Source organism: Panulirus ornatus, chromosome 20 (assembly GCF_036320965.1).
Source record: "Panulirus ornatus isolate Po-2019 chromosome 20, ASM3632096v1, whole genome shotgun sequence".
Classification (NCBI taxonomy): domain Eukaryota; kingdom Metazoa; phylum Arthropoda; class Malacostraca; order Decapoda; family Palinuridae; genus Panulirus; species Panulirus ornatus.
Genome location: NC_092243.1, coordinates 73954600 through 73978723, shown reverse-complemented (window position 1 = coordinate 73978723; position 24124 = coordinate 73954600). Strand labels below are relative to the sequence as shown.

Sequence of the window (24124 nt, the reverse complement as noted above, 5' to 3'; positions counted from 1 at the left end):
CGATACCGGTCAGATGGAACGGAGGGAAGTTCTGGCATATTCTTGAAATAGTCTGTAAAGAAAGGAGGGTCTCGCTCCATTTAAGGTTTGTTCCGGATAAGATTTCCACATATGTGTTGGAAAATGTGTACAGATACGTTTGACAAGCCACGTGAAATGTTTAAGATGTCGCTTGAGATAGGTAGAGTGCCAGAGAGAGAATGGAAAGATGCAAACTAGTATACTTGTCTGTAAGACAGGAAACCGGGAGGTTGCGCTGGCCTACACACCCATCTGTCTGACGAGTGTGGGCTCTAAAGTAGTGGAAAAGATAATCAAAAAGATAATGGATGACTTTTTGTAAAGGAGAAACTTAATATTCTGTAAAATGATTTGCCCCGTCCTTATTTGTACCACTCATTAACTGTCTCCACATATTATTTAAGGACCGGCCTCGCAGGGGATTTCTGTCCTTGATTGGGACCTCCAACATGATATAAGAGAAGTGTGTACGTAAGACATCGCAAGACATAACGTGGTTTCAGGGAAAGGAGGTTATGTGTAACGAACCTCATAGAGTTTTCCGAGGGAGAGATCTCCCATTTAGACAAAAGTAGAGGCTGGGTGGATTGTCTATCCGGATTGCCTCAAAGAATTTAACCTTCTACCTTCTACCATAAGCTGGATCTTCACGTAGGAAATGAAGGGGAGACTGCCTCCGTGGATAAAGACCCTTAGTGGAAGGGAAAAAAGGACGCATGCCAAGGGACCCTTCTCGAAATGAGTTGTGGTCACCTGTGGCCTGCTGCAGTAGTTGTGGTCACCTGTGGCCTGCTGCAGTAGTTGTGGTCTCCGGTGGCCTGCTGCAGTAGTTGTGGTCACCGGTGGCTTGCCTGCATTAGTTAAAATCACCTGTGGTCCGCTGCAGTAGTTTCTGGGATCGTTGCTCTTCCTGATCTATGTAAATGACATACCGGAAGGATTAGACTTCTGCCAGATTATGTTTGCGGATGATGCCGAGGTCGTGGGGGGGACATGAAAAGCGAAGGGTCGCATATCCCGCAAAGGGACCTAAACAGATCCCAAAATTGGTCATATATGTGGTTGATGAAATTCTTCCCGAGCACATGTAAAGTTATGAGCTTGGGACACAGTGAAAGAAGTCCTCGTTGTGAGTATTGTGTTGCAGGAAGTAAGCTTCAGGAATCTTGTTTATGAGAGAGACTTGGGAGTAGACATCGTCCCTGACCTGTCGCCTGAGTCCCACATTCAGAGAATAGTGCAAGCAAAACTGTCTGTTGGCAAATGTTTTTAGAAGCTTATTCACGTATATGGACAAAGGAATATTTAGCAAGGTGTTCACATCCTACATTGAGGCCAAAGCTAGAACATGCTTCTCACATTTGGTCACCACATTTAAAGAAACACAAAGAACTGGTGGAGAAGGCCTAGAGGAGGGCCATGAAAGATGGTTATAGGGAGAGGTTTGAGGCCTTATATTTATCCACCGCAGAATAGAAGAGTGAGGGGTGACGTGGCCTAATCATTCCCTCTCCCATACAGTGTAAATAGCAACATTTGTCTACCCTTACCACCTGTCTATCAGCACCTACCTCCCCGCCAGCAGCGTCTGCCCATCACCGCTTACCACCATCACCACTTGTCCACCAACAGGTTCCTCAGATCTTTGCAGGGATTGGATGAAGACGCCCAAGAACTACATTGCTCCTGTGGCGACACAAAAGTAAATTGCCACAGCATGATGCTGTTTATGCAAGTGGAATAAAGATATTTACTGAAGGTTCAATATGTTATGAAGGTGTAGGGCTTGCTGTAGATATTGGAAAAGAATCGCACTACAAAACTACCATAAGTATCAATATTTATTACAGAGGTATATGTTATTCAAGCTGCATTTGAATTAATTAAGTAATCCCCTTAAAAAGGTAAAAATCAGTCTGTTTTGATTCCCAGAGCGAACTCCAGGCCGTGTGACACTATGCTCCAGCGTGCGTTCCGTATTGGAAAAAAGACTAAGATTGGAGTGTACGAATCTACTTAAGAGCATACGAGTGTAGAATTCTGTGAGTGTTCTGGACATTTGGATATCGGTGGCAGTGAAGTATCGGATATTGAGGCTAAAGCAGCTATATCTGGCAATCTAGGCTGATTGAATAATTAGATTGTAAATGGCAAGCTAGATGGGACTTGGAAGCCCAAAAGAACTATAAGTTACGTGAGATAAACATAGGTGTTGAAGTACGGCGTCCCTCCTCCAACAGGAGTCGTCATTTTGAGACAATACTCACTGAGGACTGGTCGTGGTGTATTGACCCGCGGGGCACTTTGATGGAATGGAGAGCTACGTCAGTGTGTGACACCTGCAGGAGCATCATTATCGTGGAACATGCGCCCACGGACTGCAACTATGATTTATATAATAGCAGTGGAAGAACTATAAGTGTGGAAGGCATTGTAGACAAAGATGTTTATGTGAATATTACTTTATAGAGGAAGTCAGACCATATAATGGGATGTAAACAGTTTGAAGCGTATCATAATTGGAAGCACTGAATTACAAATCTAGTACTGACTATAGCACTGTATAGACTCCTAAATGATTCAAGTACCTGCCCGCCCCCGATCACAAGGCCAGCTCCACCCGCCCATCTACCACCTACCTGCCCGTCAACCCTCCTTGACCACCAGCACCACCTGCGCACCATTTCCACCAGTCCCACCTGCCCACGAGTGCCACCTGTCCAGAGCACCATGTGCTGTACACCAGCAGGAGCAGCAGCAGCTGGCCACCACCACCAGTAGTGACGGCAGGTGCCCGGGTGCCAGCCTCCCACGCTGCCCGTTTCCCTGCCAGTCGCCCACCCACCACATACCGCACCCCACCCCCATCTCCTGCCAGTCGCCCACCCACCACATACCGCACCCCACCCCATCTCCTGCCAGTCGCCCACCCACCACATACCGCACCCCACCCCATCTCCTGCCAGTCGCCCACCCAACCCCCTGCCAGCCAAACCCCTGCACCTCCCCACGTACACAACACCCTTCCTCACGCATCCTCTTCTTCCCCCACATCAGACGTAACGCACCTCATGCCTCATTGTTTCCCTTGCTTGGCAGCGTGGTGTTCTTACTCCTCCACCTTCACACTCACAGCCCTTCGCTCTCTCCATTTAACACACCCAGCCCCACGCACTCTCCTCCCACCGCACACACCCAGCCTCTGGCACTCTCCTCCCTCCGCACACACCCAGCCTCGCATTCTCCTCCTCTCGCACACCTAGGCTCACGCACTCTCCTCCCTCTGCACACACCCAACCTCACGCACTCTCCTCCCTCCGCACACACCCAGCCTCACGCACTCTCCTCCCTCCGCACACACCCAGCCTCACGCACTCTCCTCCCCTCCGTACACACCCATCTCGCATTCTCCTCCCCTTGCACATCTAGGCTCACGCACTCTCCTCCCTCTGCACACACCCAGCCTCACGCACTCTCTTCCCTCCGCTCACACCTAGCCTCAAGCACTCTCCACCTCCGCCCACCCGTGACGCCCCCTCCTCTGTACCATTCCTTCCTGTTCATAAAACGTGGCCCCCGGGCCCCACCATTCATGTTGACGGAGCCCACGGCGACCTGCAGTAAATATGGCGACTATTTTCAGTACAAGTAATGAGGGTCTTAATGGTCCCTCGTGTCTTGATGTTGGTTCTGTTGGTGCAGTGATGAGTGTGTCTCGGGGGTGAGGGGGGTGGCCCCTGTCGTACCGTATTGTTTGCACAAGGGAGAGTGTGTGACATATTATATTGTTTGTGCTTTGGTGTGACATAATCTCTCTACTGTTTATTTTCCGCGAGGCGTGACGTAGTCGTATTTTGTTTGTAGAGAGCAGGTGTGGCATGGTTTTGTGTTGTTTGCTCTTTGTGGGTGTAACATGGTCTATTGTTTGAACTGAGCAGGTGTGACATAATCGCATATTGTTTATATTGAGGGTGTGTGCAATAGCCCCTTATTTTTCGTACTCAGAATTTAGATGATATTCTCATATTTTTTTGCACCTGGAGGTTGTAACATTATTTCATAATGGTTGCACGGAGTGGGGGAGCTGGAAATCCTCCCTTCCCGTTTTTTAATTTTCCAAAAGAAGGGGACCAAGTGAGGATATTCCCTCTAAGGCTTAGTCCTTTCTTCTTAAAGCTACCTCGCTAACACCGGAAATGGCGAATATGTGTGGAAAAAAGAATATATATATATATATATATATATATATATATATATATATATATATATATATATATATATATATATATATATATACATATATATATATATATATATATATATATATATATATATATATGTATATATATATATGTATATATATATGTATATATATATATATATATATATATATATATATATATATATATATATATATATATATATATATATATATATATATATGCAGAAATCCTTTTAAATTTAGTGGCGATGAAGTGTAGTCTCTCGCCATATCTCTTTCTAAACGTCGCTGGTCTTGCCTGCGTTCAAAACACCACACTTCATCTTTGCAATAACATCAACACGTTGGCCATAACCGACCGTATCCTCCACTCTGTCACGGGACCCCCCCCCCCCCCCCCCCCACATGATCCACATCTCCACATTTTCTTCCCAGAAGCTGGTGTGTTTCGTGCAGGTGCCGTAATTATTTATGTCTCTAGCGAGCTTCTTATTTCACGTTGCCCCAGTGTGGAGTCCTGCTCAGATATTCAGGTTGGCTCATCCTCTTCTTTTGTATTAACCGGAGGGGAATCAAATCCCTGTCCCGTCTCTTTAATTCTCTGGGTATCACCGTGTCCGCCGTGGTGTTCCTGTCCTCTCTCTCTCGTCTGCTGGCTTTATTGTGGCCACTGCTCTCGCTAGTTGTGTGTATGTTGTCCTTACTTATCACCCGAGTCTTGAACCCGTGACTTGCGTCCAGCTGCAGCTTCCCATAGTTTGTGTGTGGAGACCAGCCATGCGAGGATGAACCGTTATGGTACCTCATTTCCTTCGAACAGCGAAAGTGTGCAACTCTCTTTCCAGAACCTCGCAACCTGAGGAGCTCTGATTGATTTCTTCGTTCCTTCTATTACCCTGTTTTCGTTTTGCCTTAGATGGCCGTGCTTTGGGTGTGCCATGTCGGACACTGGAAGAAGAAACTTTGGTTTATGTTGGTTGTCTATACACTGGGAGGAGCTAAGGTGGGGAGCGTCCAGTTACTTGCTTCCATGTCTGACCTTGGCTGTCGCTGATGTTCTTCCTGTCGTAAGAATCGTCCAGGTCCTCCCTTGTCTGAGCTTGGTTGCTGATGTTCTTAATGCCATTGGGATGGTCCAGGTACCTTGTTTGACCTGGATGGTTAGGTTATTTTCGCTGAAGGTAAGGCCGTCAGATGTTATTACTCCGAAGTCTTTGCCATTGTTCATTCGTGACGCGATAGATGGTGTCTGTGTCCTTCCAGTACTTTCTGCTGCTCTCATTTTCGTCAGTATCCTCTTCTCTAAGGAACTGGAACTCAACCCCATTGAAAGATGTCTTATGTTGCACCAGTGGAGGACTTTGTACATATCAGTTTATAGTTTCCCCAGTGTCTTCTGCTGACGAGGTGTTCATATTTGCTATCGTATCGTCTGCAGTGGATAGTGTGGTACAATGAATAGTGTTTGCCGCATTGCTATATATGAGAACGAGAGACAGAAGGGGTTTGAGTAGAGTTCCATGAGGGGACTGAGCATTTTTACTGCGCCTGATTTACAACATCATGTTGTGATCTGTCTGTTTTTCTTCCAGTTTTACCTGTTATTTCAAAACGCATTTCATTTATCGTGACTCCATTGGTCACATTTGTCGAAGCCTTTTTGCAAATTCTTTGTATTATACACCAGCAGTTTTTTGATAGTGGTCAAGGAAGTGAGAGATGAGAGGCGAGATCTTTCGCCCTGAAAGCCAAGTTGTCTTGGGTTATGAAGGTGGTCAGTGTACAGTTGTAGGACTCAATACTTCTAACGATGTGCCATGTCATCGCTGTCGTCGGGTAGTGTGAGGGAGGGATGTGCTTCGCACATTGTGGAGCGGGGCTTTGCCAGTCTGAGTCAGTGTCAGACTCAGGAGAACGATACCAGACTTTTTTTTTTTTCTTCAGAGGGTATTTAATGCTTGCGCAAGTTGTGTTTGACATTCCTTTACAGAGTTCCAGGAATCTGGTCCTGGAAGTTCCAGGAGTCTGGTCCTGGAAGTTCCAGGAGTCTGGTCCTGGAAGTTCCAGGAGTCTGATCCTGGAAGTTCCAGGAGTCTGATCCTGGAAGTTCCAGGAGTCTGGTCCTGGAAGTTCCAGGAGTCTGATCCTGGAAGTTCCAGGAGTCTGGTCCTGGAAGTTCCAGGAGTCTGGTCCTGGAAGTTCCAGGAGTCTGGTCCTGGGAGTTCCAGGAGTCTGGTCCTGGGAGTTCCAGAAGTCTGGTCCTGGAAGTCCCAGGAGTCTCTGGTCCTGGGCCAGAGTGCCTGGGTATATATTCTCACGTCTCCTCTCAGGACGTCCTGTGGCGAGGGTGGTGAGATCTGTGTAACGCTGGGGAGGGGCCCACTGGTTACCACGAAGTCAGGTGGGTCGTGTGTGATGTTTCAAGGTCGTCTTTGACTCACTCAACACCGAGTCATGTTGTTGTTTTAGTATATCCCTCGCCTCCTGTCACTCATCCGGGTATGTGGCCACTCCCGCTTCCTTACTCGACCAGGGGAGTTGTTGATCACTGCATATGCGTTTTGCACACGAGTGAAACTATTATTTTCCTCCACTTCCCTGGTGGCTCTTTTCCCTCATCTTCTCCCTCGTTTGACCTTGGCCTGCGGTGTTCCTGCCGCCACATCGACCGGCCCCGGTGTATAGCACGTGTGACCTTCGGGACGCGCCTTCCCCAGACGCGCCATAGCACCAGCTAGTAGGAAGAGACGAGAGAGAGAGAGAGAGAGAGAGAGAGAGAGAGAGAGAGAGAGAGAGAGAGAGAGAGAGAGACGATATTCTCTGATGCCAGATAACTTCAGAGAACTGGGAAGGGAAGGAAGGGGAAAAAGGGGCATGAAAATGTTAGGTGGACATTGTACTGTACAGAGTGGTTCATGAGCCAGCATTCTTCCGAAGGAGTCCCTGCTGGAGGATTCCGTATCTAGTGTGTGGGATGTGAAAGAGGACACTATGGTGGTGGTGGTGGGGGGAAGTGGAATGAATTGGATATAGGAGAGTGCTAGGATGAAGGGAGGCGGGGGGGGATAGTGGAGTGAACTAGACGTTAGAGTAAAAGGATGAGGGAAGGAGAGGAAGTGGAGGGAACTGAAGAGAAGAGTACCAGGATGAGGGGAGGGGAGGAAGTGGAGGGAACTGAATAGAAGAGTACCAGGCTGAGGGGAGGGGAGGAAGTGGAGGGAACTGAATAGAAGAGTACCAGGATGTTGGGGGGGTTGGGTGGGTAGAGGGAGCCAGACAGGAGAGTACCAGAGAGTAGTTGAGGGTGTGATAGCGTGAGGGTGACGGGCTGTCAGTAGATCAGAGAGTGTCCGTGTCCGTGGCTCAAGTGGCCCCCTCCTCCTCCTCCTCCTCCTCCTCTTCCAGCCCTCCCTCCGTGAGGAGCGAGCTGGCTGGTCACACAGCCGCACTTGCATGGCACTGGCGGCACTGGTCTCGCCCGTCACCATGAGTTTCCCCTCTGTCTCCTGCCTCCGGGAGTCCCCACCACACCCGCTCCCTTCCACACACACACACACACACACACACACACACACACACACACACACACACACTTGTCAGGAGACCCACAGTGTTGACCTCTCCACAGTCTTGGGTCTGACCCTAGAGTTGAAGAGGAAGATCCGGGGCCCCACATATACCCGAGGGGGTCGTACCGTCACGCTCTAATGGGGGGTGGTACTGTCACGATCGAGGGGGTCTTACCGTCATGCTCGGTGGGGGTGGTACTGTCACGATCGAGGGGATCGTACTGTCACGCTCGGTAGGGTCGTACCGTCACGCTCGATGGGGGCGGTACTGTCACGATCGAGGGGGTCTTACCGTCATGCTCGGTGGGGGTGGTACTGTCACGATCGAGGGGATCGTACTGTCACGCTCGGTAGGGTCGTACCGTCGCGCTCGATGGGGGCGGTACTGTCACGATCGAGGGGGTCTTACCGTCATGCTCGGTGGGGGTGGTACTGTCACGATCGAGAGGTTCGTACTGTCACGCTCGGTAGGGTCGTACCGTCGCGCTCGATGGGGGCGGTACTGTCACGATCGAGGGGTTCTTACCGTCTCGCTCGATGGGGGTCGTACCGTCACGCCCGAGGGGTCGTACCGTCACACTCGATGGGGTCGTATTTTCACGATCGAGGGGGTCGTACCGTCACGCTCGAGGGGTCGTACCGTCACGATCGAGGGATTTTAGGGAATCCGTCAACCCCTGCACTCGTTTCCGGCGTTGTGGGGTCCGATGGTGGTGCCGCTCCCACCACCACCACCGCCCCCCCCGCCCGTCCTTCCCCACCACCCCCTGCCCGTCATCAACCCCCCCCCCCCCCCATGCCTCACCACCACCACCACCACTACTCCTCTTCAACCAAGCCGACCAAACCAGTTGACAGTACTTTGAGCGCGTCGGCCGGTCTCGCCCTCCGTCGAGCACCACGCCATTAACACCTGTTGTGTTAACCTCCCGTCTGAAGAACACCCCCCCACACACACACCTCAAACCCCCGCCCCCCTCACGCCCGGTCGTACACGATGTTATCTCAACCCCGTGTTATCATCCATCACTGCCATCAGCCTTATCGGGACCCGCCATCGCCATCTTTTACTTTGACACTGCCATCTGTAAACCTCCCCTCTCTCTCTCTCTCTCTCTCTCTCTCTCTCTCTCTCTCTCTCTCTCTCTCTCTCTCTCTCTCTCCCCTCACCCCCCTCAAGGCTATCGCCATCTTTCCTTTCGACACCACCATCTGTAAAGCTTCTCCCCCCACCCTCCCTCCCTCCCTCTCCCCGCACCCGAACCCAAGGCCGCCACCAGCAGCACCTAGAGACTGGTTGGCTTCGGCTGGTTCTTTCTGTAATGGTTTTAGAAATTGGCAGCAGTGGGCAGGGGAGAGGCGATGCCGCTGGCTACAGGTGTTCCTCCGGCTGATTGGTCGTTCTGCTGGAGGAGGCGGGTGCGCGGTGTCCTTACCCGGTCCCTCCCCCTCCCTCTGTACCAGGTGGTTGGTCAGGCTGTCTGTGGTTTAGGTGGTGTTGTGAGGGAGGGTCGTCGGTCGTTACCAACCAACACCACCCCTCCCCGCCTTGTGGAAGAGTTGGTGGTGGTGTAGATGACCCTGACGGTGTGTGGTGGTGTGGCTATTTCTGGTGGTGATGGTGGCTTTCCTGTTGTTGGGTGTTCGGCTGGTGTGGTGTGGTGTGTTGGAGGAATGGTGGTGGTGGTGTGTGGTGTGTGGTGGTTGGTGGCATCATGCTGTTTTGTTCCTCCCGGGTGGAGATGATGTTTGTGGTTGACGTCCGTGACTCGGGGTGGTTGTATAGCTTGGGTCTCACGTCTTTGTTAGATCCCACCTCTGCAGCAGTGTGTGTGTGTGTGTGTGTGTGTGTGTGTGTGGCACGTCATGTCGTCACCCCTACGGCTGTTTGTCTGTGTGTGTGTGTGTGTGTGTGTGTGTGTGTGTGTGTGTGTGTGGATGCATTCGCGTTACCACGATAACTCACGAAGCTTCATATTTAGCGCCCTACATACCTTCTCGTGGGAGGGGAGGGGAGGTTTGACCAGCTTCTTAGATGTGAGGGCACGTTGTTGCATAAGTCTGCATATTAATGAGGAGAGGCTGATTTTTCCTCCCTGCGTGTTCAGTCTCAGATGTATTGAACGATAGGAAGTTCAGCTTTATACCAGGTATGCACTAGGCACGGACAGATATCGAAATATATCATTTTTTTTCTCTTTTTCTTTCGTGTGTTGTATATTTAATTCGGGCCATTAAGCGGTGCAAATGCCTCTCGTGTTTTTATTTCGTTCGTCCTCGTGTGGCTGACGTTTGGGCGATGATGGTGTGGTTGCGGGCTGAGTAATGTTTGGTCGTCGTGGTTGGTTTGCGTTGGTCGTGTCGTGGTTGATGAATGCTCGTAAATACGTTGGTGGTTTGGTGGTCGCCGAACGTTGTTTGGTCAGCAGGTTAGTGGTTGCGTGTGAAGGTTTGTGTGGTGTCTCTTGGTAGCTTCGTGATGCTGTTGCAGTCGTATGTTGCTGTTCCATGGTGCTTTGGTGAGAGGGGTGTGGTGTTCCGTCGTACGTAAAGTGGTGTTGGTGACGAAGTTCTATAAGCTGACATTTATCGAACGTTGGATTGGGAGGTCTTGTTGTACCCCACCCCAGCAGCTGGGTCTGGGAACCAAGCTGTCGTGTTTTCCCTCAAGTCAGGCTGTTGTGGATGGTGGTGGCGCGGGGTGTAGCAGGCCTACGTGTAACTGCCACAGCCTGGCTGGGTTGCCAAGCTTCTGTGGGTGCTTGTCAAAAAAGTCCCTTTTTTTTCCCACTGATACAATTTTTCAACTTCATCTTTTCCACTTTCCATTTTTTTTTCATCCATAATGTTTTACTCCATCTCCAGGTTATGTATGAAGCAATATTAGACCCTAGAGGTTTGCATGTTCCTTTTTTTTTACGTGTCCTCTCTACACCTTTCGCTTCCAGTGGGGATATTTCACTGCCTTCCACCTTTTTTGTCGTTCCACTAGGGAACTGCTTGCTCGTGCAGATGAAGAACCGTATCCTGCCGGATTTCCAAGTGGGACACATGATCACCACATCCCGTCTGTCCTCTTTTGAGAGTACAGTGTCGCACAGTCTTTTCCGTCGTCCCCAGTAGTTGTGATCCTTAACAATGTCAAGTGTGGGATGTGAGAGATCGCTGCACACCTGCGCCCTCCCCCGCGTTGAAAGGTGATGTCAGCACACAATAGTATTTTAGTCAGGAGGGGGGTAGAGTATTTAGTGCCTTGAAGAACGTCATCATTGGTTTTACTTTTTTCTCGTCTTGAAGGTCGGTAGAATCCAGCCTACCATCTTATCCTCCTCGGGAGGCAAGTGTTTGTTTTTGTTGACCTACGGCTCAGGTCGTAGGGACGTATATTCCCCCGTGGTCTTTCATACTGTTCGTTCGAAATAGTTTGACGTTCATGCCCGGAACGGTGCTGTGTCGTAAGTATGATTTCACAAGTGGCCTCATAGCAGAGTAGAACTTATTTCTGGCGAAAGAACATGTTATATTATCAGCGGCCCACTGCAGAACTTTCGTTCACGTCAGTTTCCGCATTATGAATGGCGTTTACTGCGGAGGGGGAGAGGGAGGAAGTCTTCGCCTGCGTCAGATCAGAGAACGAGAAAAGAGGCGGAGGTGCGGTGGTAGTACAGGTGCTCTAGCGGGGGGGTCAGCAGCTCCTCACCGTGGAGGGCAGTTGTGGTGGTCTGGTTTTTGTGAGGTGGTGGTGGTGTGGTGGTCGCGTTGTCTCGGGTGGTGGTAGTGCTGCTGCTACACTGGTCTCAGGGAGGGTCACGTACTGTTGCTGGGAGATGTATTGGGATACCGGTGGCCAATATGGCGAGCCGTGACTTGGAGAATGCCCCTCTTCTTGACACACACACACACACACACGCCCACGCTCTCTCTCTCTCTCTCTCTCTCTCTCTCTCTCTCTCTCTCTCTCCTTGAATTGATTGCTTCCCGCTTCAGTATTAACCATGCGGCAGCGCCGCGCCATTCCACCATACCATTGTGTCCACCCCGCTTCAGCTGAAACAAAGCCTTGCTTTACAGGTCTCCTACCTGCCTGGCTGCTGAATTATCTCCCGTGTAGTAGTGAGAGAAGCCAGCCGCGTCCTGCTGTCTCCCCCCAAAACAAACTTTGGTCAGACACTTTTTTTTTTTTTTTTTTTAGACCGGCTCTGCCGAAAGAATCTCCCGAAAATATTTGGTTCGTGGATCCGAAGGCGATGGTGCGAGAGTAAGTGCACACACACACACACACACACACACACACACACACACACACACACACACACACACAGACGCACAGACACTACAGTGGGGTTTGAACCGAGCCTTCCAGTGGGCCACTGATGATAACTCACTCTTGAGTGGAGATAAGTCCAAACTCCATCGCCTTGGGACAGGTGAAGGTTTAGCGACTCATACATAGTGCTGGATACAGACAAACATCAGTACGGTATAGGAGACGGGGGAAGAGGGAGGGGCGCATTGGTTTAGAGGTCATGGGATAATAGACCGTCACCTTATCTTATCCTGTCAGCCAGCGCAGGACTACGAGCTGCTGTGTCGCTTCGTCACTTGTGGGTGGCTGATACGCAGGAGGGTCTCTTAAACTGCCCCCCAAAAACGACGGTGGTGGGGACGGAATGGGTGGTGATGACGCTTTCCAAACCGCTTTGTAACGCTCCAGACGAGAATACTGTTGTGTGCCAACATTGCCATGTAAGGCGGGCGAGATCGCCAGGGGATGGATACTGAGCGAAGAACAGCCACATCCCAGAGCGAAGAACAGCCACATCCCAGAGCGAAGAACAGCCACATCCCAGAGCGTATAACAGCCTCATCCCAGAGCGAAGAACAGCCACATCCCAGAGCGAAGAACAGCCACATCCCAGAGCGAAGAACAGCCACATCCCAGAGCGAAGAACAGCCACATCCCAGAGCGAAGAACAGCCACATCCCAGAGCGAAGAACAGCCACATCCCAGAGCGAAGAACAGCCACATCCCAGAGCGTAGAACAGCCACATCCCAAAGCGAAGGACAGCCACATCACAGAGCGAAGAACTGCCATATCCCAGAGCGTACAATAGCCACATCCCAGAGCGAAGGATAGCCACATCCCAGAGCGAAGGATAGCCACATCCCAGAGCGAAGAACAGCCACATCCCAGAGCGGCGAACGGCCACATGATGATGGAAGATTAAAAACACAGGTGGCGACTCGGGTCACCGATTGAGACACTTATGTTCTGAGGTGCGGCCGCTGGAGATGAAGACCTTTTCACATGGATGGTCGTGAAGTGGCTCTGGTCCCCAGCCAACACCAGCCAGTTAGCCCGTCTTTCCCAGCGGCCCGTTACGGAGCGCCAGAATAACACCAGCAAACATGACACACAAGCTGTCGTAAGTTAGTTACTGTACGACGGAGAGACTTGCAGTACATGATGGTGATCAGAGTTTCTCAAGTGTTACTGTTCGTAAAGAAAGAAAAGGGAGTTGAAATGATCACGTGATGAATAGCAACAACAAGGTGTACCTGATTAGCCAAAGTGCAGTGGGTACGTGGACCTGATGCGCGCAGAGGCCTCAAATAGCTTGAGTGATCGGAAGGGCAGCAGCAGTACAGCTTGGCCTGAGACAGACCCGTAGAGGCAGAGAGAGAGAGAGAGAGAGAGAGAGAGAGAGAGAGAGAGAGAGAGAGAGAGAGAGAGAGAGGTGTTCCCGTCGAGGTCAGCAGCAGGTAAGGTTTCTGCCTGTGCTCTGGTCTTCGTCGTCATGGCTTTGGTCACGAAGGGTTGCGTGAGCAGCAGTAGGAGCAGGAACAGCAGCAGCAGGAGGATTGGTGATATCAGGAGCGTGGAGAGAGGTGAAGCGGCAGGCCTGGCTGGCTGGTGGCTGGCTGGCTAGCCCGCCCGTCAGCATGTGCAGATGGTGACTATATATAGCTGGAGCATGCAAACTGTCCTCTATATATACCGCCGTAGCCTTCACCAGGGTTGTCCTCCCTCCTTGCCTGGACCCCTGCCGGCAAAATAGTCTCGTCACTTCCCTGAGATAGTGTCTGGCCTGGGGTGGGTCATCGCTCGCCGTTATGTCTGCCTGGACAACCCTCCCTACTCCTGTAGCCTCACACACACACACACACACACACACACACACACACACACACACACACACACACACACACACACACACAGCCGAACGCACACATAACACATCTGTATCAGCTTAGTAAAGTGTAGATGTCTTTAAATGAGAGTGTAGGGTAATGTCAGCAAACAAGATTGAACAAGGTCCTTCTCTATGCCCGCAGTTCTTGAAGTATTGCGCTGTTCCCCTTTGTGTGTGTGTGTGTGTGTGTGTGTGTGTGTGTGTGTGTGTGTTTGTAGGTAGGTATGCGCGCGCGTGTGTGTGTGTGTGTGTGTGTGTGTGTGTGTGTGTTCACACCCCGATCTCGTCCCTGCGAGGTCTCACGACCGATGATCAGTTGAGGATCAAACTTCAAACCACAGATACTCGATAGAAATATCAGCAGCTGATTATCTTCAGGGAGTCGAGGGGTTCGAGGTCAAGATGACGAGATGTTTTGAACGAGAATGTTAACCAGATGTTTGTGTTCAACGGTATGAGTGGATGTTAAACAAACATTATACCACAGTGATTACGCACAGATTTCCACATCCGGTTAATTTTTTTTTTTGTGGGTGGGATCAAGATCATGTGTAGATCATGAAGGGAGGTCAGTGTCTGTGAGGGCAAAGTATATCTGATGGTAAATTACTTCCGACGTTTCTGAATGGATATGAGTCATGGGCCCTAAATGCAAAATTACAAAGAGACCAGATATGTTGGAATGAGATTTCTGTGGACAGTATGTGGTGTGAGGAGGGGTGCTCGCGTAAGGAATAATGGGGAAGACCATAAGAGAGAGGTAGGAGGAGGAGGTATGAGAGAACTGAAGAGGGTGTGTTGAAATGGTTTGGAAATATGGAGAGGATGAGTGAGGAGAGGTGGTCTAGTAGGATATACGTCAGAAGTAGAGGGAACAAGGAGGAGGAAGAGCTTGAGGACAAGTTTTTGTATACCATTACTAGAAGAGTTTCATTTGTCGCGTTCCCCTGATTCTCATCTATATATATATATATATATATATTTTTTTTTTTTTTTTTTTTTTTTTTCATACTATTCGCCATTTCCCGCGATAGCGAGGTAGCGTTAAGAACAGAGGACTGGGCCTTTGAGGGAATATCCTCACCTGGCCCCCTTCTCTGTTCCTTCTTTTGGAAAATTAAAAAAAAAACGAGAGGGGAGGATTTCCAGCCCCCCGCTCCCTTCCCTTTTAGTCGCCTTCTACGACACGCAGGGAATACGTGGGAAGTATTCTTTCTCCCCTATCCCCAGGGATAATATATATATATATATATATATATATATATATATATATATATATATATATATATATATATATATATTTTCTTTTAAACTATTCGCCATTTCCCGCGTTAGCGAGGTAGCATTAAGAACAGAGGACTGGGCCTTTTTTGGAATATCCTCACCTGGCCCCACTCTGTTCCTTCTTTTGGAAAATTAAAAATATATATATATATATATATATATATATATATATATATATATATATATATATATATTATATCTACTTGGGCTGAGTGTAACAAATAGACCTCGTAGGTTCTTAACCTTTATGAGCAAGTTCAGTGTGTGTATGTGTGAGCGTGTGTGTGTGTGTGTGTGTAGAGGGAAGTTTTTGGAAGGTTGTGACTAGTACGTGGGTGTGGTGGACTCCTTGCTTCCCCTGTTGTGGCCATAATACCCACACCCGCTGTTCAACTTTTCGAGTAAATAATGACGTCACGACGGCTGCAGCCAATCCCAGGAGGGCACCAGAAACAGATATCACATCACGCTGCTATCTTTAGTCGGCTTAGCTGTGTCTCGACCCAGGCAGGTGGGTGTCCGTGTGCCTTATTATAGGGGGAAGGTGTAGTGCGGGCGTAAATGGTGCTCGGGGGTAATGCTTAACTTTAGCAAGAGGTGGGAGTCTCTCTCAACCTCTCCTACCCCCACCCCCTCCCCCTCCCCCAACCTGTGCGGTCGTGCGATGGTATGACACCGAGCGCTGCTGTACGACGCGACGGTACGACACAGCCAGCTTGGACACCCCCCCCCCCCCCGCTGCAACCGTACAGGTGGCACGCCCCTTGGTGTACGACACTTTGAGCACGGCTGTACGATGCCTCGAGGTATGATGGCTTGGGATCTGACCTGACCCTGACTGGGGGTTGTACCGTTGTTCTCAGAGGGTCGCACCGTCGTGCTGACAGGTACGGTAGTTATTCGGTCTAAATGCCTCGTTAGTATTGTTATACGTGTGGAGACATGGTGTTACCGTGGTGTTAGAGGACTGCGCGTGACAAGGTAGGGCGGACGGTGTGTTGTGGTGAGGTGCACGGGCCGTTGTTGTGCCGTGAGAACTCGGGCGCTTGACCCTCACTCACTTGGTATGTGCTGACTGAGGACGGGGCTCTGCTCCTGCGGCGGCCATACGCCTTGCCGTGGTTGGCTCGGGTGGTGGTCATTACCTGTCGTTGTTACGTTGGTGATGTTGGTGGTGGTGGTAGTTCATGAGAGTGATGGTGGTAGATCATGAGAATGGTTGTAGTGGGTGATGGTGGTAGATCATGAGAATGGTTGTAGTGGGTGATGGTGGTAGTTCGTGAGAGTGAAGGTGGGTGATAGTAGTCACGTCTAGTGTAGAACGTGTGGTGACGGAGGCGTTGGTGTCGCTTGTGTCATGTAGTGAGGCTTTGCTCCTCCAGCCACTCCTCTTGTTCGTGGGTATGACGATCCTGCTGCTGCTGCTGCTGCTGCTGCTGCAGCAGTGGTGGAGGAGCTGCTGTTTCTCTGCTGTTAATGCTGTTGTGATTGTCGATGGCGATATATATAATGACCTGACAGTCATTACAGATCTTTCTGGTCACTGAAAGATCGCAGGAGTGACTGCCATCGTCAAGGTGGTGCCCCTGTCCATCATTGCCATTCAAGGTGCACACTGGAGACTGTGTGTCGTGAGGCACGGCAGGAGAGAAGCATTACAGACTCATACACCCGTCCGTAGCAACTTTCGAGTGATGATATTTTAACCACCAGAGCGGATGGAAGTTGTAAGGTCTCATGTCGGTGGTGCGCTACACCTACACCTGTGTGTGTGTGTGTGTGTGTGTGTGTGGAGATATAGTGTGAGTTATGTGGTGGGGATATAGTTACGTATGGTAGGAGGTGCTGGTGGTGGTAGTAGGTGACGATGGTTTGGTTCGTGTCATATGACCGTGGGTGTCCACGACAGGGGTGACTGTGTTCTCGCCATCTGAATGACGACTTATCGCTACCTCACCGGCCCTTGGGAACACCCGACCCACACCACCTGGGTTTATCGCCAGTGCTTGTAAGTTGGAGGTGTATTTCGTGCACTCCGTTTGATCCCAGTGGTGTGACCTGTGAGACATGACGGTATACAACCACTGAACACGATGGTCTAGCCTTTGGTTTTGAACCTTAAGGGTCAAATCAATGGCACGGTCATCACATCTAAGGGCATCGACGTGTTCGACAGACGTACTACGGTGTTCAAGGGCGGAGCCATCCTCCAGAAGGGGTGAATACATCCCGTGTGGTGTCGGGGTTGGCTCTTGTGTCAGGATTGTTGGTGTTCCGTGGCCAAATAACGCTAACCCTTCCCAGAAGACCACATTTCTCTATTGGGTCGTGGATATTCCCTCTATAACCCAGAGAGGATCAGGTGAGCCAGCATCACTCACCTTGCCTAGTATGGTCCGCTGGCCAGATTGCATGTCGGATAATCACGAAATGAGGAGACAATATTAATGACCTGCCATTAATTAATTATTACTGTATAATTTTGGTTCAGTTTGCTCTCTGGTTCACGACAGGGTTCCATGAGATTTCAGAACTTCAGCCAATGTAAGACGATTTTGCCCTGTAGCGGCCGTGTGAGATGATGGATCAGCATGGAATGAGGAGGACTTAAAGAAATGGATCACCCGTAGATTATTTTCAAAAGGGTTGCGGTTCAGTGGATCGGTGGATTTCCGAGAAGGTTAATAATGATGGAAAGTTGACTGATAGACGATGACGGACGCAAGGTGACGGCAGGAGGTTTGCAAGTGTGTTGAAACATTCTCTCCTCTGTGTAAGGGATGGCTTTCTTGTCAATATATCACTTGCTACGCAGCTTGTTTGCCCTCACTCCCTCATGGTGGGAAATGGCTGTCATTGAGTGGAGATAGTGTGTCTGTGAGGAGGAACAGCGTGCGTTATAACACTAGGTAGCCACTTGAGAGCGTGCGATAGTGGCGTGGTGGGGTCGTCCACCTCGCCATTAAGCATTAGTATCATTCGACAGTGATTCCAGCCTCATCCTGGAACAACTTACGTCATCCTGGACGTAGATAACAGTACTAGTGACGGTGCGCTGATTGCTTCGGTCCAGGTGTCCATATTTGTATAATGTGGTATATAAGGGGATGACGTGCTGTCAGTGGACTGAATCAGGGCATACGAAGCAGCCGTGGGGAAACCACGGTAAGGTGTGTGTGTGTGTGTGTGTGTGTGTGTGTGTGTGTGGAGCCTGATTGGTTGTGGATAGGAGAGCTGTGGTTTCGGTGCATTACACACGACAGCTAGAGAACAGAAGTGAACCATTGTCGCCTTTTCCCGTCTGTTCTTGGCTCAAACGGAGGAAACGGCAAACAGTTATTAAAGAAAGCCTACCTGACCTTAGGAACAAAAGGCAACAGACCTTAAGTATCGGTTATCATACCATGTTGCGAATTTGTTACACCCATCCTTGCTCCCTCCACAAGACACAACCATCCACCTCCCCTGCCGGCATCACAGTGCAGGGTTCTCCCCGAGTCTTTCGCCCAGCAGGGGAGGAAAACAAACATGGGCCTGATATAGCGTGTGAGTGAGAGGTGTGTGTGTGCTGGTGTGTTTATTCTTTGTGGCTCGAGAGATACAAGGTAGCGGCCCCTCCAACCCCCCCCCCCCTCTCCCCAAGCCCCCGGCCATTACCCCCCCTCACACTTACGTTGGAGAAGAGCAAGTTAATCCACTCTTCCTTCACTCCCCCCCTCGAAAAGGTGCTGGTCTGGGAGGATTATATATAGGGCGTGTGTTTCCTCGATTTTTATCTTTGGGAAACATAAAGTGTGGATGAGAAATGTCTTGTTGATATGGTGTTTGTGTTATAGGTACTTGTTCATTGTAGTGTGCGAGTGCGTGGGAAATACAGATAATGTTAGACATTGTGATGCGAGAAGAGACTAATTGGGTGTCTATTCTCTATGGCTGGAGACAGGATATTAAAGCAGAAGGCTCCTCCCCGCCCACCACTGTTGATGGAGACAGGATACTACAGTAGAAGGCTCCTCCCCACCCACCACTATTAATGAAGAAGGATAGTACAGTTGAAGGCTGTTATCAAACAATCATATTTAGTGATAATATCACGATGAATTATTTGTTAAGCTTACCTTGTTGTAGATGTAAGAAAAGCTCAAGAGATAGAGAAACGAAAAAAAAGGGAAAATAGTTGTAGTGTTTTTGTGTAAGTGTAAAACTTATGTTTTGAGAAAGGTCAGGCGGTAGGCGTTAGGAAAGACTGAAGGGAAAAAAATCCAAAGCTAAACGTTGTAAGAAAAGAAGCAGACGTCACAACGGCTCATCCCTGAGTTGCTCTCGACCTCACATTATCCATTGCATTACGTTGGCTGGGTATGGTTTAGGAAGTAGTGAGAGGCTGTACTGGTGATTGTAATGGTTGGGTTTGGTGTGAATGTGTTTATGTACTGGTATGATGCGTGGGTCAGCGTTGGAGAAGAGAGAGAGAGAGAGAGAGAGAGAGAGAGAGAGAGAGAGAGAGAGAGAGAGAGAGAGAGAGAGAGGATGTGTTGTTTTATTTTTGTGCCCGTCTGTATTTGTCGGGGAATGTACGTACCTCTGTCTCCGGTTATGTATTTGTGTGTGTGTGTGTGTTACTACTTTATGAAAGGTTGTATTGTAGACTTAAGATGTTTAACAGAAATTAAAAGACTGCTGTATCGTGTGAGTTAACATTACGTTAACATACTGAGTGTCTCAATGTGAGCTTGGCATGCAGGTGTTAAGTGTGTACAGTGTGTGTTGTGAGTATTACAGTGTGAGCTTGGCACGCAGGTGTGTGTGTGTGTGTGTGTGTGTGTGTGTGTGTGTGTAGTGAGTATTACGAGTGGGTGGTGAGTGGGTGTTGCTCTGTGGGTCTGATAGAGAGGAATGTATGCAGGGAGGAATGCTTTGACCAGACGCGCGCGAGAGAGGATTCCTCGACGCAAGTCTCGACCACTTGACCACGACGCAAGTCTCGACCACTTGACCACGACGCAAGTCTCGACCACTTGACCACGACGCAAGTCTCGACCACTTGACCACGACGCAAGTCTCGACCGCTTGACCACGACGCAAGTCTCGACCGCTTGACCACGACGCAAGTCTCGACCACTTGACCACGACGCAAGTCTCGACCGCTTGACCACGACGCAAGTCTCGACCGCTTGACCACGACGCAAGTCTCGACCGCTTGACCACGACGCAAGTCTCGACCACTTGACCACGACGCAAGTCTCGACCACTTGACCACGACGCAAGTCTCGACCGCTTGACCACGACGCAAGTCTCGACCGCTTGACCACGACGCAAGTCTCGACCGCTTGACCACGACGCAAGTCTCGACTGCTTGACCACGACGCAAGTCTTGACCGCTTGACCACGACGCAAGTCTCGACCGCTTGACCGCGACGCAAGTCTCGACCACTTGACCACGACGCAAGTCTCGACCGCTTGACCACGACGCAAGTCTCGACCACTTGACCACGAAGACCCTTGCAGTCCTCAGGCACGACGGCACGACCTCTGACCTAACCCCTCTGTTATTGAGGTCAAAGGACGAGACCATAACACCCTGGGGTTCGTAACGTTGTGCTCCAGGGGGGTGTACCGTCGTGGTTCGGTCCAGTAGTTAAATGAACGTTGAGCAGACTTGGGAGGGGCAGGAAATGGGCGCGCGTGATAGCCATATGACCTCATGCTTGGCTTTTCCTCGATAACGAAGCTTGATAAAGACTAACACCACCAAAATGAGTCGAGCATTAGCGCTGCAGTGAGAATATATAGTTAGATTTGAGAGGTCAGAAAAAAAAAATGGACAATCGCCTTTGATTAATGAATCATATTTTGTGTTAAATGTTAATGATTTAGCTGCTCGTCTGGTGATGACGGTTCATTATTGTGTGTCTGGTGGTGTGTATGGGAGTAGCAGCCCCTCACTTGCATGTTTCATCATTGTATATATCCAACACAGTAGCTGTCATCACTATAAATATCCAGTACTGTAGTCATCATTGTATATATATTCAGCATACTTTGTGTCATCACTATATATATCCAACACATTGTCTTGGATATATATAGTACACTGTCTATCGTCAGTATATATATATATATATATATATATATATATATATATATATATATATATATATATATATATATATATATATATATATATCATACTTTTTACCATTTCCCGCGTTAGCGAGGTAGCGTTAAGAACAGAGGACTGAGCCTTTGAGGAAATATCCTCACTTGGCCCGCTCTTCTGTTCCTGGGAAACTAAAAACGAGAGGGGGGGGGGATTTCCAGCCCCCTGCTCCCTTCCCTTTTAGTCGCCTTCTACGACATGCAGGGAATACGTGGGAAGTATTCTTTCTCCCCTATCCCCAGGGATAATATATATATATATATATATATATATATATATATATATATATATATATATATATATATATATATATATATATATATATCCAGTACAGTGTCTGTCACCAGTGTATATATATCCAGGACATTGTTTTATCTAAGTGTTTAGTGAGCAAAATAACTCATAAAGGAGTGACAAGCCGACAGAATCCCTAATGAATCATTAGTATCCCGCTCTGTGTGACTTTGAAGGAAAGCCGTTGACAACGTATTGTATACTCAGACCTTTTAAAAGTTTACCGATGAAACTGCTCAAAACAGCTGCAGGAACATTCAACACTTACAACGCACTGGTACCATTGCTAAGATTTTCTTTTTTAGAAACTTAAATGGCATAGCTCCTTTACATAAAGCGGGAACCAAAGCGGTTACTCACACTCACACATACACATAAAAAAGGGAAAAAGTACAGGCCGGTTACGCTAACATCGCTCTAAAATAGCACCGAGTAAAATGATGAACAAATATAGATACTGAGACAACGGATACAGCCGGAGAGACGCGGGACGGATATACAGCGGGACATTGGTGTCGTTCGCAACACGACCATTATGTTGAGGTCTGTGAAGTAACGGAGAAAACAATGATGCTCATGTTTTACACACATTTCGCGCAGACGTTTGAGAAATGTAACCATGGAGAGATACCACTTCAGATGCGCACGGAAGGAATATAAGAAGCTGGGTATATATGTATATATATATATATATATATATATATATATATATATATATATATATATATATATATATATATATATATATATATATTAGGTACAGTAGGGTTGAGGGTCAAGTCAATTGGGAGGTGAGTTTGAATGGAGAAAAACTGGAGGAAGTGAAGTGTTTTAGATATCTTGGAGTGGATCTGGCAGCGGATGGAACCATGGAAGCGGAAGTGGATCATAGGGTGGGGGAGGGGGCGAAAATTCTGGGGGCCTTGAAGAATGTGTGGAAGTCGAGAACATTATCTCGGAAAGCAAAAATGGGTATGTTTGAAGGAATAGTGGTTCCAACAATGTTGTATGGTTGCGAGGCGTGGGCTATGGATAGAGTTGTGCGCAGGAGGATGGATGTGCTGGAAATGAGATGTTTGAGGACAATGTGTGGTGTGAGGTGGTTTGATCGAGTGAGTAACGTAAGGGTAAGAGAGATGGGTGGAAATAAAAAGAGCGTGGTTGAGAGAGCAGAAGAGGGTGTTTTGAAGTGGTTTGGGCACATGGAGAGAATGAGTGAGGAAAGATTTACCAAGAGGATATATGTGTCGGAGGTGGAGGGAACGAGGAGAAGAGGGAGACCAAATTGGAGGTGGAAAGATGGAGTGAAAAAGATTTTGAGTGATCGGGGCCTGAACATGCAGGAGGGTGAAAGGAGGGCAAGGAATAGAGTGAATTGGAGCGATGTGGTATACCGGGGTTGACGTGCTGTCAGTGGATTGAATCAAGGCATGTGAAGCGTCTGGGGTAAACCATGGAAAGCTGTGTAGGTATGTATATTTGCGTGTGTGGACGTATGTATATACATGTGTATGGGGGGGGGTTGGGCCATTTCTTTCGTCTGTTTCCTTGCGCTACCTCGCAAACGCGGGAGACAGCGACAATGTATAATAAAATATATAAATAAATATATATATATATATATATATATATATATATATATATATATATATATATATATAAGCGGGGAGTGCTCATCCTCCCCAAAAGCTCAAGCTGTGATGTCTAGATGTGTGTGGATATAACCAAGATGAGAAGAAAGGAGAAATAGGCAACATGCTTGAGGAAAGGAACCTGGATTTTCTTGCTCTGAGTGAAACAACGCTCAAGGGTAAAAAAAAAAAAAAAGATAGATTGGTTTGGAGGTGTCTTTGGAGTAGTGAGGGATTGGTAAGAGGGCAGTAACTAAGGCAGAGGTAGCACTACAGCTGAGACAGGAATTATGGACGTGTGTGACAGCGTGCAAGGTAATGAGATCTAGACTGGTGTGGGTGAAATTGAAAACGGATAATGCAAGATGTGGTTGATTATTTTTATTTGTGCTTATGTACCGGACCATGGGAAGAAAGATCATTAGAGGCATTTATTTTTTTCTTTTCTTTTGAGCAGCACAGTGAATATGTCAGCAGTTTTGATGTCTTAAGAGATCGGGTATTATCTATGGGCTATGTAAGAGCGAAGGTGAGTAATGTGTTAGTGTACGGTGTAATTAGGGGGCATGAGGTATTCAGTACTATGATTGAAAATGGTGAACAACTTGTGTTATTTCAGTGTCATGAGACCCCAGTGTGTGGGGAGGAAAGAGAGCGGGAGGAAGCTCGGGAGGGCCTGAAAAAGGGTGCTACGCTTCGACAGTTTCTTGAGCAATTTGATGCGATGGTTAGGAGTTGGGATGGTGGG

At 48.7% G+C, this 24124-nt stretch overlaps 1 protein-coding gene across 30 annotated transcripts in view; it reads left to right on the top strand.

Moving 5' to 3' along the window:
* Positions 1–24124, top strand: part of LOC139756140 (uncharacterized) — a 280133-nt gene that overhangs the window by 62176 nt on the left and 193833 nt on the right. The window lies entirely within an intron of this gene.